At 49.1% G+C, this 5,991-nt stretch overlaps 1 long non-coding RNA gene across 1 annotated transcript; it reads right to left on the bottom strand.

Annotated features, from left to right (window-relative positions):
• Window positions 1–394: 394 nt before the first annotated feature.
• Window positions 395–2,567, bottom strand: LOC121863681. The gene is made up of 3 exons (XR_006088441.1): window positions 2,442–2,567; window positions 944–952; window positions 395–418 (listed from the first exon to the last, which is right to left on the bottom strand). It is a non-coding gene; the product is annotated as an uncharacterized LOC121863681 (long non-coding RNA).
• Between the last annotated feature and the right edge of the window lie 3,424 nt (window positions 2,568–5,991).

The raw sequence follows: 5,991 nt of genomic DNA, 5'->3' as shown, positions 1-5,991 counted from the left end.
ACACAACACACCTCCTGAACACCAACACACACCCTCTGAACACAACACACACACCTCCCTGAAGACAAACTAACTCATTAGACATTTACAGGCAATTAACATTTAAAACGCATTAGAACACAACAATCACATTTAAATCGCAAGAAAACGTCACATTTAAAACGCAACAGTCATATTTTAAACGTTTGAAACAAAGTTACATTAAAACGCAAGAATTCACTGACAATCCAAAGGACGCAATGGAAACAGCACAACTCTATTACGCTACAGAATGCATAGGCAGAATGCGCGGACACATACAAGGACGCTACAGAACACACAAAAGAACCTTCAGGACGCTACAGAGACACACAAGACACCTCCATGACGCTTCTGAAACACTGAATGCCTTCATGACGCTACAGAACACACAAGACACCTCGGACGCTTCTGGAACACACAAGACACCTTCGCGGCCTTTCTAGAACACAAGACACCTTCAGGACGCTTCACCAAGAACCCACACCAGACACCTTCATGACGCTCAGAACACACAAGACACCTTCGCATTTCTGAGAACACACAGACACCTCCATGACGCTTCTAGAACACACAAGACTTACCTCCAGGACGCTACAGAAACCACAAGAACACCTTCAGGACGCTACCAAGAACACTGAACACCTTCATGACGCTTCACAGAACACACAAAGACACCTCCATGACTACAGAACACACAAGACACTGCCTCCCAGGACGCTACAGAACACACAAAGACACCTTCAGGACGCTTCTAGAACACACCAAAGACACCTTCTTTGACCGCTTGGAGCCACACCGACACCTCCAGGACGCTACAGAACACGAACACCTCCATGACCCGCTACAGAACACAAAGATACCTTCATGACGCTTCTAGAACACACAAAGACACCTCCAGGACCTTTCTAGAACACACAGACACCTTCATGACCTTCTAGAACCCCACAAGACACCTTCAGGACATACAGAACACAAGACATACCTTCCATGACGCTACCAGAACCTACAGACACCTTCAGGACCGCTTCTAGAACACACAAAGACACCTTCAGGTTAACCATGAAACACACAAGACACCTTCAGGACGCTACAGAACACACAAAGACACCTTCAGGACATAGAACACACAAAGACACCTTCAGGACGCTACAATTACAAGAACACCTCCATGACGCTACAGAACACACAAGATACCTTCATGACGCTACAAAACTTTTAAAGACACCTCCGGGACAACTACAGAACACTAAGACTTACCTTCAGGACACTACAAGAACACACAAAGACACCTTCACGACGCTACAGAACACACCGAACGACACACTCCGACGCTTCTGGAACACAAGACACCTCAGGACGCTACAGAACACAAGACACCTATTCAGGACGCTACAGAAAACACAAGACACCTTCATGACGCTTCTAGAACACACAAAGACGCATTCAGGGACGCTGCAAAACACAAGACACCTTCATGTTCTGAGAACACAAGACACCTCCAGGGAAACTGCCAGAACGCCACAGAACACCTTCATGACGCTTCAGAACTACCACAAGACACCTTCATGAGCCTTCAGAACCCACAAAGACACCTTCCAGGGCGGCTACAGAACCACAAAGACACCTTCATGACGCTTCTAGAGAACACACCGAGACACCTTCAGGACCTTTACTGAAACCACCGAACACCTTCATGACGCTTCTGAACACACAAAGACTTACCTTCTGGCGACGCTTTGCAGAACACCACGGAACACAGCTTCAGGACGCTACAGAACAGACAGACACCTCCCAGGACGCTACAGAACACTGAACACCTTCCATGACGCTACAGAACACAAAGACACCTTCAGGACGCTACAGAACACACCGGGCTTGTACCCAACATGACGCTACCAGAACACACAAAGACACCTCCAGGACTTCTAGAACACACACAAAAGACACCTTCATGTGACTACAAACACAAGACACCTTCAGGACCTTCTAGAACACACACAAGACACCTCCAGGACGCTACAAAACACACAAGACACCTTCAGGACGCTTCTAGAACACAAAGACACCTTCATGGCCTTCTAGAACCTACAAGACGCAGCAGAAGCGCTACAGAACACACAGACACCTCAGGACGCTACTGAAACCCACACAAAGACACCTTCATGACGCTTCTAGAACACACCGACACCTTCAGGACGCTTTCTGAACACACAGACACCTTCGCGGCCTTTCTGAACACACACAAAGACACCTTCGCGCTACAGAACCACACACCGAACCACCTTCGGACGCTACCAAAACCTGAACACCTTCATGACGCTACAGAACTACAAAGACACCTGCATGACGGCTTGCTTCCCAGAACACACAAAGACACCTTCGGACACTTCACAAACCCACACAGAACCTTTTTCCAGGACGCTACAGAACACACAAGACACCTTCATGACGCTACAGAACACACAAGACACCTTCAGGACGCTACAGAACACACAAGACACCTTCATGACGCTACAGAACACAAGACACCTTCATGACGCTACAGAACACACAAGACACCTTCATGACCCTTCACAGAACACACAAAGAACCTTCAGGACGCTACAGAACACAAGACACCTTCATGACGCTACAGAACACACAAGACACCTTCAGGACGCTACAGAACACACAAGACACCTTCTGACGCTACAGAACACTAACACCTTCATGACCTTCAGAACACACAAAGACACCTTCAGGACGCTACAGAACACACAAGACACCTCCAGGACGCTACAGAACACACAAGACACCTTCATGACGCTACAGAACACAAAGACACCTTCATGACCACAGAACACACAAGACACCTTCATGACGCTACCAGAACACACCAAGACACCTTCGACGTTACAGAACGCACAAGACACCTTCAGGACGCTACAGAACGCACAAGACACCTCCGGGACGCTACAGAATGCACAAGATACCTTCAGGACGCTACAGAAACACACGAACACCTTCAGGACGCTACAGAACACACAAGACACCTCCAGGACTCTACAAAAGCCACAAGATACCTTCAGGACGCTTCAGAACACACAAGACACCTTCAGGACGCTACAGAACGCACAAGACACCTTCAGGACGCTACAGAACACACAAGACACCTCCATGACGCTACAGAACACACAAGATACCTTCATGACGCTACAGAACACAAGACACCTCCAGGACGCTACAGAACACACAAACAGACCTTCATGACGCTACAGAACACACAAGACACCTCCAAGGACGCTAAGCAGAACACACAAGACACCTCCAGGACGCTACAGAACACACAAGACACCTTCAGGGACGCTACAGAAAACACAAGACACCTTCTATGACGCTACAGAACACACAAGACACCTTCAGGACGCCACAGAACACACAAGACACCTTCATGACGCTATGAACACACAAGACACCTCCAGGAAAACTACAGAACATACAAGACACCTTCTCAAGGACGCTGCAGAACACACAAGACACCTTCAAGGACGCTACAGAACACACAAGACACCTTCAGGACGCTACAGAACACACAAGACACTCCCTTCATGACGCCACAGAACACAATAAGACACCTTCAGGACGCTGCGAACACAAGACACCTTCATGACGCTAAGCAGAACACACATTAAAGACAATCTTTCATGACGCTACAGAACACACAAGACACCTTCAGGACGCTACAGAAACAGACAAGACACCTCCAGGACGCTACAGCAGAACACACAAGACACCTTCATGACGCTACAGAACACACAAGACACCTTCAGGACGCTATGAACACACAAGACACCTCTTCATGACGCTACAGAACACACACAAGACACACTCCAGGACGCTATAGAACACACAAGACACTCTCTCTATGACGCTACAGAACACACAAGACACCTTTCAGGACGCTACAGAACACACAAGACACCTCCAGGACGCTGCTACAGAACACACAAGACACCTTCTTCAGGACGCTGCTACAGAACACATTAATTCCTTCATGACGCTAAGCAGAACACACAAGACACCTTCATGACGCTACAGAACACACAAGACACCTCTCCAGGACGCTACAGAACACACAAGACACCTTCAAGGACGCTACAGAACACACAAGACACTTCATAGGACGCTACAGAACACACAAGACACCTTCATACAGAACACACAAGACACCTTCATGACGCTACAGAACACACACAAGACACCTTCAGGACGCTACAGAAACACACAAGACACCTCATGACGCTGTTACAGAACACACAAGACACCTGCATGACGCTACAGAACACACAAGCACCTTCAGGACGCTAGAACACACAAGACAACCTTCTTATGACGCTACAGAACACAATAAGACACCTTCATGACGCTACAGAACACAATAAAGACACCTTCAGGACGCTACAGAACACACAAGACACCTTCATGACGCTACAGAACACACAAAGACACCAGGGACGCTACAGAACACACAAGACACCTCCAGGACGCTGCTACAGAACACACAAGACACCTCTATGACGCTACAGAAATTAATACAAGACACCTTCAGGACGCTACAGAACACACAAGACACCTTCATGACGCTACAGAACACAATAAAGACACTTCATGACGCTACAGAACACACAAGACACCTTCATGACGCTACAGAACACACACAAAGGACACCTTCTGGCACGCGCTACAGAACACACAAGACACCTTCATGACGCTACAGAACACACACAAGACACCTTCAGGACGCTACAGAACACACAAGACACTCAGCACGCTTACAGAACACACAAGACACCTTCATGACGCTACAGAACACACAAGACATACCTCTAGGACGCTACAGAACACACAAGACACCTCCAGACGCCACAGAACACACAAGACACTCTTCATGACGCTACAGAACACACAAGACACCTCAAGACGCTACAAGGAACCACAAGACACCTTCTATGACGCTAAGCAGAACACACAAGACATCTTCATGACGCTGGCGAACGCACAAGACACCTTCAGGACGCCACAGCAGAACGCACAAGACACCTCCGGGACGCTACAGAATGCACAAGATACCTCAGGACGCTACAGAACACATGACACCTTCAGACGCTACAGAACACACAAGACACCCTCCAGACTTCAAAACGCAATAAGATACCTTCAGGACGCTACAGAACGTACACAAGATACCTCTCAGACGCTGTTGAACGCAGCAAGACACCTCTCAGGACGCTACAGAACGCACAGGACACCTTCAGGACACCATACAATACAAAAAGCATCTGGATGCAATAGAATTCCCAGAACGCATACATGAATTAAATCATCACACACACACACACAGAGGTGGGGACAGTACTTGCTAGCGTGTATGAACTGCAACAACATGAGTCATCGGTCAGATTCTCCCAAACAACAACACGACAGATGTACGTCTGGCGAATCTTCTTAAGCGTGACTTTTTTATCATGTAGAGGTGAGCATACGTTCGCCTGACGTAACTTTCGGGTCAGAACACACAGGAGCTAGTGGGGGAAAGGGTGAGGGAGAGTGTGGGTGAGGTGGGCAGGGTGTGTGGGGTGTGAGGCAGGGGTGAGAGTGAGCAGGGTGAGAGTGAAGGAGGGAGAGTGTGGAGAGTGAGAGGTGGGGTGTGGGAGGTGAGGCAGGGTGAGGTGTGAGGCAGGGGTGAGGAGTGTGAGGCAGGGTGAGGGAGTGAGGCAGGTGAGGTGAAGCGGGGTGAGGTGAGGCAGGGTGAGGTGTGAGGGCAGGTGAGAGGTGGAAGCAGGGGTGAGGTGGGCGGGGTGGTGGAAGCAGGGGTGAGGAGGTGGAAGCAGGGTGAGGTGGGCAGGGTGGGGAGGTGGGGAGGGTGAGGTGGGGGAGGGTGAGGGAGAGTGGGGAGGGTGAGGGAGAGTGAGGAGGGGTGAGGAAGTGATG

Source organism: Homarus americanus, unplaced genomic scaffold (genome assembly GCF_018991925.1).
Source record: "Homarus americanus isolate GMGI-L3 unplaced genomic scaffold, GMGI_Hamer_2.0 scaffold30160, whole genome shotgun sequence".
Taxonomy (NCBI): domain Eukaryota; kingdom Metazoa; phylum Arthropoda; class Malacostraca; order Decapoda; family Nephropidae; genus Homarus; species Homarus americanus.
Note: the sequence above shows the minus strand (reverse complement) of the source record. Positions and strands in the feature narration are given on the sequence as shown.